The sequence below is a fragment of the Aplidium turbinatum genome, chromosome 4, assembly GCF_918807975.1.
Source record: "Aplidium turbinatum chromosome 4, kaAplTurb1.1, whole genome shotgun sequence".
Classification (NCBI taxonomy): domain Eukaryota; kingdom Metazoa; phylum Chordata; class Ascidiacea; order Aplousobranchia; family Polyclinidae; genus Aplidium; species Aplidium turbinatum.
The window spans coordinates 14787393-14797737 of NC_137475.1; the positions used below are offsets into that span (position 1 = coordinate 14787393).

General features: G+C 36.7%; 1 long non-coding RNA gene across 1 annotated transcript; it reads right to left on the reverse strand.

Annotated features, from left to right (window-relative positions):
• Nucleotides 1-259: 259 nt before the first annotated feature.
• Nucleotides 260-9371, reverse strand: LOC145769700 (uncharacterized). Its single transcript, XR_014289036.1, has 3 exons — nucleotides 9226-9371; nucleotides 3474-3563; nucleotides 260-701 (listed from the first exon to the last, which is right to left on the reverse strand). It is a non-coding gene; the product is annotated as an uncharacterized LOC145769700 (long non-coding RNA).
• Between the last annotated feature and the right edge of the window lie 974 nt (nucleotides 9372-10345).

Sequence of the window (10345 nt, forward strand, 5' to 3'; positions counted from 1 at the left end):
CAACAAGATTGTAGCACTTTCAAACAGGCACAAATGTTTGGACCTAACATTCAGGGTTGCCATTCTCTATACATAAAAGAGAAGCTCGCCTCCAGTTTTTAGCTGGCACTGCGCGTCTGGAAGGCCTGTAATATAGTAAGCCATGAACGCGTCCCAATTATCCTCACACTCCCCTACACCAAAACTGTAGATGATTTGCAATTTAGTTGTCTGCTATTCTATTTGTGCTGCCTGCCGAAAAATGATAGTGTACAATAACTATGTTACAAAGTTCTAATCTTTATTCATCAATATCAACATTAAACTGGTTTAGTGTGTTATGAAGAGATACATTGGGTTTTTATCGCTAATTTGTAATAGAATAGCGGTAGGCTACAAAGCAGACATATTTCGAATTTTAAATTTAGCTTGTGGACCAAATCATTTTGCAGTTTTCAACTCCATCTTCAATTTGGTTTAAAGTAGAAAATACGTGATTGACAGCGAATTTGGCAGAAAGACATTTTGGAATCATTAATTTTGCTAATATAGTTATAGAGCACATTGTTCAGATCAACAGACTTTGCTTTTGTTATGAAATAAAACAGTGCTTTCAAGCAATGCAAAATTACGAGTATTACAAAATTACAAACTCTTCCACATTATCACATTAAAACAAGGAATTAATGAATAAGACTTGTTCTTTTTACTTCTTTCCATAGCTGCAACACAATACAAAACGTAATGAAACATCAGTATATTATTATTAACATTAGTTGTAGGTTAGTAATTCCAAACGCACCGCAAACATACGAAAAAATAATGGTGGAAAAACTTTAGAGTTACTTAAGTAATTCGAAAAGCGAATTCGCTTTTCGAACAGAAAGACAAACTGCAAAAAAATATGTCAACGAACATCTTAAGTCAAATTGCAAGCAAAATTTCAGTTTGTGAAATGAATTAAGCCAGTGGTTCCCAACCTTTTTTATCCGGTGGACCCCTTTAGTCGATATTCAAATCTAAATCTCCCCCCCCCCTATAAATTTTGTTTGTTAAAAACTTGTTTACATTAATATTGTAATCTAAGTCTTGGAAGATAAACTGAACTTTTACAAGTAATAAGCTTTTTAGCCTGTAATATTCGTTTTCAAACTAAAATAATTTAATTAATGAAGAACGTTGCTGAAAAGTATTTTATTCAAAGAATAGAGCCACATTCAAAACATAAGAGTCAATGCATCAGTCTGTGTGAAGCTTGTGATTTTTTGTTTCGACAACTCATGCATGTCGTGGAAAAGTATTGGAAAGAGCACAACGAATATCATTCTCCACGTCTAATCTGTTTCTCTGTTTTGTTTTCATTTGCAAAAGTTAAAAAACCTGATTCTCGTAGATAAGTGGAAGCAAATGGAAGGATAGCCTACTTTTCTGCCACTTTAGAATAGGAATTACACATTAATGGCCAAAATCCAGTGAATGCAGTGATTGATTTTTCTCTGAATAAGTCTCTTGCGCAAGAATCCGTTTTGAGTTCTAAAAATTTATCCTGCAATTTATCGGGAAGTTTTTCCACCAACAATGTGAATGGATTTTGTATTAAATCAAGATCATCGTCGTAATTTTCAGGAAAATATCAAATGAATTCTCGGTGGCTTAGTGGTTGGTGCGCCCGCCTCTGAATCGGTAGGCATGGGTTCGATACCTTGTCGGGTCATACCAAAGACTTTTTAAAAATGGTACTGAATCTAATTCCTGCTTCGCACTGAGCAATGGAGTGGATTCGGGTAATAATGTACTCAGTTGCGCCTCTATACGGCTGCATTGACACTGTCTGCTTTGTAAAGCGCTGAGGAGCAACGCATTCTGCGTTGGATACAGCGCTATATAAAAACTAACATTATTATTATTATTATTATTATAATTCCAGTTATAATGCTGTGAGATGTTGAAAAATCAGTCTTTTCCAACTCTGGAAGAACTCGTTCTTTGCCGGTCAACAACCAGCACCGATGATAATTCTTTAAACATAGTAACATGTTCAATTGTTCATTCTAACTTTTCTCTTTAAATTATCAAGCTTGCTGGTGAAAGCTTCCAAAGCATCTTTAAATAATGCTGAGCGGTAGGCTAGTGGCATTTGCTCTTGGAAGGGCCACCCAAGCCAGGGTGGTCGAAAGGTGGAGGCCAAACATAACATAGTCCCCCCGTGACCAGGACAGCAGAGCCTTCTAGTAGCCTACCTTAAGACAATCTCCTAATGACAGTGACATAAATCAATTACTCTCTTCCAACCTACCTTGAGCCAAAAGGAAGCAGTACAGTTTGTAAATCCACATGGTATCAGTATATCAATAACTCATGGATACAGATAACCCATGTTGATGCGCAATCTGCTTTGAACGGAGATGGTGATTGAATATATACCATATATTGATGATTTTCCCTTGCATTTTCAGATTTAGTTTATTCAATGGACCAAACATATCAACCAAATGAACAAGGAATCTAATCCATCTGTCCATTTAGCAATGAAACAAATTCTAATTTTATTTAAAGGTCAAAAAATAATTTAAGCTCGTCTCTGAGCTCAAACACTCGCTTGGTTACGTTTCTTCATGAAAGCCATCGAGTATTTGAATGAAAAAGAAGTAGGCCTACGTGATGGCCTGCATCCATGTCAGTGCACAATTGCTTAAACAATCGGGAGTTAATCTAATAATAATTTCCTCTTTAACGCTCTAGTCTAGGCCAACTTACTAGACTTAAAAAGGTTTATAATCCTAAAACCAAATTCCCCCCTGAAAATTGCAAAATTCCCCCTAGTGGGGAATTCTCCCCCGGTTGGAAATCACTGAATTAAGCAGTAAATCTATTTTGTTTCGACTTTAGTCAAAAGAAAATAAACATTTCTAAAAAAGCCTTAAAGCTAGATTTTTTTAGAGTTTTATAAAATAAATGAAAAACGTTGAGCTATATGAGATGTGTAGAGTATCATTGATTTTCACAAACTGCAAAGCTTCAACAATGTATAATTTTTCTCAGTGTAGGCTATAGGTCCTTTGGTTACTTTTCAATATCTTAGAGAAGTGTATTTAACCTAACCAAATGATACATTTTAATTTTTCGGCAGATTAAAGATTTCTACAATGTTCGAATACTTTAGTGGTAGGCTGTCCACTTAAATCGATTTAAGTTTTGTGGCTTAGTATTTTATTTATTTATTTATCTATGAGTGAAAACACGTAGGCTACACTTTATTTCAGTCTTGTCAAAGTGATAATAAAAAATTTCAAACATTTTTCCTACTTTCAGATTAGGTTCCTTTTATGTCTTTTGTTACATCGACCTCATAGATTTACAGCATATAGGCCTACATAAATTTAAAAAGCCATTAAAACAGCAATCATCTGTTACGTTCTCCGACGTTTTTTTGCATTACAATTTTACCTAGGTTACAACATAAAGAGCAAAAGCGTATAAAACCACTGACTCACTTGGAGTTGTTGGGGTTCATTTGATTAGAATGGTTGTTTAGATCACTTCTTGTTCCGGTGCCACCATACGATGGCGTGTGGCCTTTATATCTGAAAATTATAACAAAGGTAACCAGTGGCGGTTTCTAGCTATTTTTAATAAATAGGCTGCAAAAAACGTTTCACTCAAACAGCTTAAAAACTCACCGTACTACTGAAGATTAGCATTATTGGTAGGTGGATTGAACAAGTTATTGTTGTGATGGTATACAAGCAGGGCCGTTGACAGGATTTCTCGGGCCCGATACCAATTTATTTTCGGGCCCCTTTCATCCACAATGTTACGAATATAGGGCTTTCTATTAAAATGAGAATGACACATGCTGTTCAAAGTAGAAAATTATTGGAGAATAGATCAAACCCGATATGCCAAAAGCATGGTTGTTTAATAAATCTTGCGCAATCTTTGAATTTCCCGAACCGCGAAACTTACTATCTCTATTCAGCGGTTGATTTTTTGAACTTTTATTTATCACATAGCGCTAGAGTATTACTTCCCGATTCCATTGATGTTTCACTGGTCATTCTAGGCTTACCAGAAGAAAATTTACAGCAAAGTTAGTGCAGACGGTCACAAAGTTTTCAATTTGATTTGGGAAAGGTTTTTGGGCCTAGGTCAAACGTTTGCTGATTGCGGCAATCTAAAAAGCGGTTTTGGTTTAATTTTTAGTCCAGAACCAGGGATAGCAGTCTTCTTACCTGTGACATTTCATTTTTTGAGTTTAAACAAACATTAGCTTGTTTATTTACAAATTCGTGTTTCGGGTTATATTTCACTAAATATTTGTGGTTAGGGAAATCACTATACTAGACTAAACTAAATTTTCATTTCACTGTTTGGTGGCTGAAGTGGCTATTTTACCACCAGAGAGCTGAAGTGGGCCCTGTACCCGGAAGGGGGCCCGGTACTTTACCATCTGACGGCTGAAGTGGCAGTTTTAACCTCTGATAGCAATTCCTTTAGATCTGATTATATTAAGATCTTGATAATGTTTGAAGTCGCGGGGAATCTTTTAAATCCGGGCCTCTTAAATATTCCGGGCCCGGGTCCAAAAGTACCACCTAGACCCCCCTGTCAACGCCCCTGTATACAGGTGTTCGCCGAGACAAAAATATAGAATCAATCCTCACCCAAGTTCGGCATAGAAATTTTTAGCTCGCATGTTTCATTAAGTTGGAAAATCAATAAAAAATTGCTGCTGAGCTTTCGTAATTCATAAGAAAAGGACATAGCAAAATCCAATAAAAGCTCGTTTTTGTTTTGTCTAACACGCATTTATTTCAATTTAAACAGTGTTGTACGCGTCAATGAAATAAATTGACGGCGTCAGCGTCAGCGCTAATTTGTAGCGCTATTTTAGCCAGGGTCTCACAAAACGGAAGTATTTCAACCAAAGCATAGGTGTACGGGAAACATATTTTTTGGGGGTGCAAAAGAATTCTTGCCCAAATATAAGCAACTGGCCTAAACAAAAGTACTACACATGTAAGAAAAAGCAATAATATAGCCTTAAAAAAACAGCATGAGGCATCAACTGACAAGCCGTCTACAAAGCCACTGGTATGATAAGTAGGGGAAGGCGGGGCAAGTTGAGCAGGTTTTTTTTAAATCTTTTTTTTTTTTCACTAACTTTTTCGAAGACTCAAGTACAGTAGGCTATTGCATTTCAAAAACATGCTAATAAGCCAAGTTTTTAGACAAAAACTGGTTGGTTTTATTTATTATTTTGCACTGTATTCAAGTTTAATTAACGATTGCACAACTTGCCCCGGATTATTTTTCCGTGGCAAATTGTGCAGCACCATGGGGTAAGCTGTGCAGCACATGGGGTAAGTTGAGCAACAACAATCGTTCGTTTTAACTAGGGGCAAGTTGAGCAACATATTACGGCCAGCAAAAGTACAGACAATTTAACAAATCAGCTATTTTTACATTCATTCACTAGTCATTTTTTACATTCATTCACGTGGAAGACTTTGAAACTATGTAAAAATGGCTAATAGGCTAGAACATTTGTAAATTAACAAAGGCGGTTTACAGGAACAGTTGCACAACTTGCCCCGTCATCAATTGCACAACTCGCCCCATTCACACTTTTTTTAAAGAACAAAAATTTCAAGAAAACTAACAAATGTACGAAAAAATTTTACCTGCGAAAATACAACTACATCATATGTCTACTGACCCCTACTGCTAAAGTTTGACTAGTTCTACTGTGCATTCGAAAAATCAAAATTTCGTTTGCATCCAAATTTAGATCCTAAGACCTAAACACCTTATATCGTTGATCAAGCCTAACCTGCCCAAAAAACTGATAACTGCGATTCACGTGCTTCAAAGGCATTATAGGTAAAATATAATAATGGCGTTAAAGATTCATTACGCTATTTATTTCCTTTCAAACGGGGACTTGCACAACTTGCCCCGGGCCAGTTGCACAACTTGCCCCGCCTTCCCCTACGGTATACCATTATGCAAATTTGCAAAACAACAAATTCATCAAAAGACAATTGAAGGGAGTAGGCTAATTGACACTACACTAACGAACCAGTAGAATGCAGTACTACCGGTACATGGCTCTAAAACTGCAAACTGAACTAAAAAGTACTGATTAGTGGTAGTCTGGTGGCATAGGCTACACAAATTTAAAAGAAGTATTTGTTTTGCCCACTTCGTTGTCCAAATATATCTACAATGCAATTGACATCCACTTTAATTGTTGTTGGTCTTTCCAAGTGCAACAAAGCTAAGTTTGACAGTCGTGTTTGGCCCATTGTTGATCTCAGATATGTCTTCAATCGTCGTAATCCGGAAAAAGACCTCTCAGCTGAACACGAAGTTGCAGGAACTGTTGCTATAATTTTTGCTGCTTTGGAAAAGTGGGGCATAGTTTTATCTAATCCATTTGAAATTAGGAATTTTGTACATTGTACAGCAGTTTTGATTTCTCTGTTGCGAGTGAGTTGGTGAAAAAGTTGATATTCCGATTCCAGGAAATCCTGTTCCAAGGTGTAGAATTCAGATATCAACTTCAAGCTTTGTTGGTTGGCATTATTTGTATCTTCCGAAAATTCTCCTTTTGAAGACTATAAGGAGAGAATTTGGGCAAATTTTCATATTTGGGCAAGATTTCACACCTATCTATTCTCCTTTTAGGATAGATAGGTGTAAAATCTTGCCCAAATATGAAAAATTGCCCAAATTCTCGACAGATTGGGGGTGCGATTGCACCCCCTGCACCCCCGGCTTGTACACCTATGCAACCAAGTTTAGGCTAACAATAGCTATAAATAAAGAACAGGTTTTATGTTTTGAGACTGTATTGTAACTAGCTGCTTTAGCTTATTAGTTATTTCCTTGTAGAAACACAAGCATTTCAAAACGTTTGTCTGACAATCTGCTGCGTTTGGGACGCATAATGTCCTTTCCAAGTGAAAACATGCGTTCCACAGCAGCGTTGAATGGTATTGGTGTGTTGTATTTCAAAAACAAGTCTTGAAAACGTTTACTCAGAAAGGTATCACTGTTCCAAGCGTGCTGTGATGGCTTAGAATATATAAATCTTTTAACGAGGTCCATTGCACCAACATCGCTCTTTTCAAGAGCATAGAGCTCTTGAAATAAAGTATCTTCAACCTCCGCGATGACATTCATTGATTTTTCGCTTTCTCTCTCTGATCCCTCGTTCTCGATACTGATCACGATATGATTGATCATCATTTGACGAACTTCTTCTGCTCGTATTCCAGGTAACCATTCCAACCAACGCGAAAGCGGGTAATTCGGATGAGTCGCGCTGGCCAGAATACATTGTAAAACTCTTATTGTGAAACGAAATTTTCCATGAAAACAAAAAAATGACGCATAGCGCTTGACGCTTAAAATCGGCAAAATAATTGACGGCGTCAACGTACAACACTGAATTTAAATAAACAGACTGGAAGAAAATTTCTCTCTTTTAAAATGGCTTATAAAAGTCTTTTTTTAGTTCTTGGCAGAATTACAGAGTTTTGTTACTGTTTGATTAAAATCTGCAATGTCAGCTATCATCTTTTTTCTAATAACCTTGGCCAATGCTATATAGATCAGATACAGCACAGTATTCTAGATTGTATCATTTAATTTTCAATTTAAGCTAATGCACAACATGAAACAACTGTCGTAGCTCATTACACTACACCCGAAAAATCTTGGCTTGATTGAAAGCGAACGCTCTATTTTCATTGCGCTACCGTAGCCTACCTACGGAGATATTTTAGTAGGCTGCTGTTCTATACGAAACTTTTTCTCTCTCTTTGCAACAACGGCTGTTGTTCCAGGCGCCAACCCCGGCGGCGTAAATTTAAGTTAAAACTTTGCGAGAAAGCAAGATAAGAAAATAATTCCTGTTGTGAAGTCATAAAAGCTGAAATAAAATATTTCTTAACAGGTGAAGGTAGGGGCGTAACTATAGATCAATGTTGCGGGGGAGGCAAGGAGGGGGCAAGGCTTTTTCCAGGAGGGGCAACATTTCAGTGACCTCATAAGCGAAAGCGATATAAATTGCTTTAAAATTGAGGTTACCGTAACGGCAAAATACAATTGACGATGAAATTTTACATAACACTGAAAATATTTTTTTTTCACATATAACGAAGCCAAATTGCAGAGCAAGCGCTACAAAAGTTCCGTCTGCACACAACCTTATACCAGTAATTCCTAGTTGCCAAGGAAATGTGAACGGCAAAAATAATACTCCGCTTGTGAATTGGTTGAGGCCCCCTGGTTAAGAACCACTGGTTTAACCGAATCTGGTTAAATTAAGCGAGCAAATGTAGCTTGCTACACTATGAGATACGGAATTCCAGTCGAAAACGATTTTCCCTGATTAATGTTTCATTACCTGCATTTTTACATGGGGAGCAAGAAAGGGGCAAGAAATTTTACAGGGGGGTTAATTACCCCGACCCCGTTGCCCTCCCTCGGTTACGCCACTGGTTGAAGGCAGGAAAATATCACCCAGTAAAAGTGTTGCCAAAAATATATAAAAGTCATGCAAATTTAAAGACAAAAAGTATAGGATTTTGATATTTTTCTTGTCTATTAATCCAAAAATATAACGACATTTAGTAATAATTTGTAAGGATAGGCTGCAGTCTTTGTAGTCTATTAGGGTGAGGCGCCCTAAAGGTATGCTATATGCAGGCTAAGGTGTAAAATTAGACAAACACGTGTAACAATAACGAGGCAAATACTGTCCACAATTAGTTTCTTTTAAAAATTGTGAAAAAAAGGTTACTACGTCGGATACTGACATATATGTAATTGTTTGTCTTACTTATTTCATTTTAAATTATCGCAAGATTTAGTTCATCGCAAGATTAATATATTTCTTCATACAATGTGCGCAGTTTAGTAGCTATGAAAAATCGTTTACGAGCAGTAGCATAAAGCTTAGTACTTATTTATACACCATCAGATAGGGTTACGTCTAGTGGTTGAAGATTTAGATCTAGAGGACGGCAAGGCAAGAAAGCCAATCTTCGTTTCCACCTTCAGGCATGCCGTTGAGTGTCCTGTCAAATACATAGCCGCATGCTCTTGAGCGGTATCGAACTGGCGCCCTTGCGAATGCGTACTATAGAGCTTTCACTAATTAATCGGCTATGGAGCCAGACGCCACTAAAAATGCAATACGAAATATATATTATGGTTTTGTTGATTAAAACTTACTCTTGGTTGGTTGGGTTGCACTGGTTTGAATGGTTGTCATTGTTTGCTTTAGTCTGACGGTCCATGATGGCTTAATTTGCAGATACTAAGATTGACAAAAAATATGCTGCAAAATAATTTACATAACGTATGTACGAAGGGTTTATCCAGGGTGCTAGACATTTTATTACTTTGTTGACAACTGGCTTATCCCTGTACTTAAGTGTGGCCTATATAAAATCTTAACATAACAATAAAAACAATTGCATAAATAAATAGTGCTTCATTGCGTGTTACAGATTCATTTGTAACGCGATAGCTTATCAAACTTAACAAGGTACGAAAACTTTTGCTATTCTCTAAATTTAGAAAAATGCTTAGTTTTATGTTTTACAAAGTTAAATCAAAACAGAGGCCGATAAATGTGTCCAATAACCATTAAAGTTTATCATAAAACTAGCGTTTGAACCATCAATGCAAGTAGCCTACGAAGATTAAACAGTCTATTTTTCATCCATTGTACCCTACCAAATGTAAGTGATTTCCATTAAATTTAACTTTCAACTGTAAGCTACGTAGAGTTATAATAGAGCTTCGGTAGAGAGTTTGTCTTGTTGAACCATAGGCATACGAAGCCGAGTAACGTGATCAAGTTTAACATCTTCAAGTTTATTACATATAGAAACACAAAACTACGCAACAAATTAAGTATCGAACGTTTTCGACATCACAAGATGTCCTCTTCAGGAATAATATAGTAATATGTAACTTATATGAAATAGTTATAACTGCAGACAGTGCACACCGTTTCGACCTCCCGGTCTCATCAGTGCAGTAGTTACACTGGAATAATGGCCATGAAGATATATATATCCCCATGTGACATTTTCCCATTTGTGGTACCTAATCAGTAACCAAAAATGGTACTACTGCCAACCTTGCCAAAGTGCTCAAACTGCAAGCAGTGAGCTTTATATGTATATTCAGATGTAGTTAAGTTATATGTATATTATTCCTGAAGAGGACATCTTTTGATGTCGAAAACGTTCGGTACTTAATTTGTTGCGTAGTTTTGTGTTTCTATATGTAATAAACTTGAAGATGTTAAACTTGATCACGTTACTCGGCTTCGTATAGCCTA